The sequence below is a fragment of the Solea solea genome, chromosome 16 (assembly GCF_958295425.1).
Source record: "Solea solea chromosome 16, fSolSol10.1, whole genome shotgun sequence".
NCBI lineage: Eukaryota > Metazoa > Chordata > Actinopteri > Pleuronectiformes > Soleidae > Solea > Solea solea.
In genome coordinates this window covers 2,811,201-2,813,700 of record NC_081149.1, presented here as the reverse complement: position 1 = coordinate 2,813,700, position 2,500 = coordinate 2,811,201, and the positions used below count along the sequence as shown (strand labels likewise).

Here is a 2,500-nt window from a genome sequence, read left to right as displayed (position 1 = left end):
TTGCAAGCCCATGTTTCTTGTAAGGAAGCAGCAGTGTAAAAGCTTACAGCACCTGGCATTCCCAGGCGGTCTCCCATCCAAGTACTAAACAGGCCCGACCCTGCTTAGCTTCCGAGATCAGACGAGATCGAGCGTGCTCAGGGTGGTTTGGCCGTAAGCCCAGGGGCCGGGGACACAGACTCCTTTTATAGACTAGGCAAGGCCCCCTGCTCGTGGAGGAGCTCAAAAGTCAGCCTTTCGAACACACTGCACTTGAGCCTTTATCTCCACTACCTGCTACACTCTATTCCAGTATTAGGAAGCTACACCGAGATGGGTAAGCTGCTCCCCATCTCCAAGCTTCTCACGTGCTTGCAGAGCGACATCCAAGGCTGAAACTAGAAGGACGTTAACATGTGCCCGTGCGTCAACGTAATTGCAAGCCCATGTTTCTTGTAAGGAAGCAGCAGTGTAAAAGCTTACAGCACTTGGTATTCCCAGGCGGTCTGCCATCCAAGTACTAACCAGGCCCGACCCTGCTTAGCTTCCGAGATCAGACGAGATCGGGCGTGCTCAGGGTGGTATGGCCGTAAGCCGACGGGCTGGGGACACAGACTCCTTTTATAGACTAGGCAAGGCCCCCTGCTCGTGGAGGAGCTCAAAGGTCAGCCTTTCGAACGTTCAAGAGTTTAAGTTGTTTTTGGTGGGCTTTGCTGTATGGCCGCGCCCTTTAAGTGTGTCAAATGTCAAGCAGCTGTCCGTCAAGGCTCAGAGGTGCACTTAGATCACCTTGGGGCGGAGGTGATCAGCAGCAGCCTTTGTTATGCGCACTTAAAAAACATGGCACCACAACAAGTAACTTGTGTGCCAAGATCTTGAGTTGGCCCCAGACACTTGTGGGCCATCGCTTCTCGGCCTTTTGGCTAAGATCAAGTGTAGTATCTGTTCTTATCAGTTTAATATCTGATATGTCCTCTATATGGGGATTAAATATTAAATGCATTTTTGAGCATTGGGAGGTGAAAACTGGGGCTTGCTCTCTTCACTCCTTGCATTGACCTGGCATTGCAGTGCCACCAGGAACGGTGCACCATTCTCTTTTTTCTGTGAAAACCAAAGCAAGGCTGGAACTAGAAGGACGTTAACGTGTGCCTGTGCCCGTGCCCGTGCGTCAACGTAATTGCAAGCCCATGTTTCTTGTAAGGAAGCAGCAGTGTAAAAGCTTACAGCACCTGGTATTCCCAGGCGGTCTCCCATCCAAGTACTAACCAGGCCCGACCCTGCTTAGCTTCCGAGATCAGACGAGATGGGGCGTGCTCAGGGTGGTATGGCCGTAAGCCAACGGGCTGGGGACACAGACTCCTTTTATAGACTAGGCAAGGCCCCCTGCTCGTGGAGGAGCTCAAAAGTCAGCCTTTCGAACACACTGCACTTGAGCCTTTATCTCCACTACCTGCTACACTCTATTCCAGTATTAGGAAGCTACACCGAGATGGGTAAGCTGCTCCCCATCTCCAAGCTTCTCACGTGCTTGCAGAGCGACATCCAAGGCTGAAACTAGAAGGACGTTAACATGTGCCCGTGCGTCAACGTAATTGCAAGCCCATGTTTCTTGTAAGGAAGCAGCAGTGTAAAAGCTTACAGCACTTGGTATTCCCAGGCGGTCTGCCATCCAAGTACTAACCAGGCCCGACCCTGCTTAGCTTCCGAGATCAGACGAGATCGGGCGTGCTCAGGGTGGTATGGCCGTAAGCCGACGGGCTGGGGACACAGACTCCTTTTATAGACTAGGCAAGGCCCCCTGCTCGTGGAGGAGCTCAAAGGTCAGCCTTTCGAACGTTCAAGAGTTTAAGTTGTTTTTGGTGGGCTTTGCTGTATGGCCGCGCCCTTTAAGTGTGTCAAATGTCAAGCAGCTGTCCGTCAAGGCTCAGAGGTGCACTTAGATCACCTTGGGGCGGAGGTGATCAGCAGCAGCCTTTGTTATGCGCACTTAAAAAACATGGCACCACAACAAGTAACTTGTGTGCCAAGATCTTGAGTTGGCCCCAGACACTTGTGGGCCATCGCTTCTCGGCCTTTTGGCTAAGATCAAGTGTAGTATCTGTTCTTATCAGTTTAATATCTGATATGTCCTCTATATGGGGATTAAATATTAAATGCATTTTTGAGCATTGGGAGGTGAAAACTGGGGCTTGCTCTCTTCACTCCTTGCATTGACCTGGCATTGCAGTGCCACCAGGAACGGTGCACAATTCTCTTTTTTCTGTGAAAACCAAAGCAAGGCTGGAACTAGAAGGACGTTAACGTGTGCCTGTGCCCGTGCCCGTGCGTCAACGTAATTGCAAGCCCATGTTTCTTGTAAGGAAGCAGCAGTGTAAAAGCACCTGGTATTCCCAGGCGGTCTCCCATCCAAGTACTAACCAGGCCCGACCCTGCTTAGCTTCCGAGATCAGACGAGATCGGGCGTGCTCAGGGTGGTATGGCCGTAAGCCGACGGGCTGGGGACACAGACTCGTTTTAT

The 2,500-nt window shown here is 51.4% G+C and overlaps 7 non-coding genes across 7 annotated transcripts; 2 read left to right on the top strand and 5 right to left on the bottom strand.

Moving 5' to 3' along the window:
- Nucleotides 1-40: 40 nt before the first annotated feature.
- Nucleotides 41-159, bottom strand: LOC131441236 (5S ribosomal RNA). Its single transcript, XR_009231908.1, has one exon. It is a non-coding gene; the product is annotated as a 5S ribosomal RNA (ribosomal RNA).
- A 296-nt stretch (nucleotides 160-455) lies between these two features.
- Nucleotides 456-574, bottom strand: LOC131441161 (5S ribosomal RNA). Its single transcript, XR_009231836.1, has one exon. It is a non-coding gene; the product is annotated as a 5S ribosomal RNA (ribosomal RNA).
- A 308-nt stretch (nucleotides 575-882) lies between these two features.
- Nucleotides 883-1,075, top strand: LOC131441939 (U2 spliceosomal RNA). The gene has a single exon (XR_009232530.1). It is a non-coding gene; the product is annotated as a U2 spliceosomal RNA (small nuclear RNA).
- Nucleotides 1,076-1,199: 124 nt separating this feature from the next.
- LOC131441022 (5S ribosomal RNA) lies at nucleotides 1,200-1,318 on the bottom strand. Its single transcript, XR_009231700.1, has one exon. It is a non-coding gene; the product is annotated as a 5S ribosomal RNA (ribosomal RNA).
- A 296-nt stretch (nucleotides 1,319-1,614) lies between these two features.
- Nucleotides 1,615-1,733, bottom strand: LOC131441160 (5S ribosomal RNA). Its single transcript, XR_009231835.1, has one exon. It is a non-coding gene; the product is annotated as a 5S ribosomal RNA (ribosomal RNA).
- A 308-nt stretch (nucleotides 1,734-2,041) lies between these two features.
- On the top strand, nucleotides 2,042-2,234 carry LOC131442309 (U2 spliceosomal RNA). The gene has a single exon (XR_009232885.1). It is a non-coding gene; the product is annotated as a U2 spliceosomal RNA (small nuclear RNA).
- Nucleotides 2,235-2,351: 117 nt separating this feature from the next.
- On the bottom strand, nucleotides 2,352-2,470 carry LOC131441404 (5S ribosomal RNA). Its single transcript, XR_009232070.1, has one exon. It is a non-coding gene; the product is annotated as a 5S ribosomal RNA (ribosomal RNA).
- Between the last annotated feature and the right edge of the window lie 30 nt (nucleotides 2,471-2,500).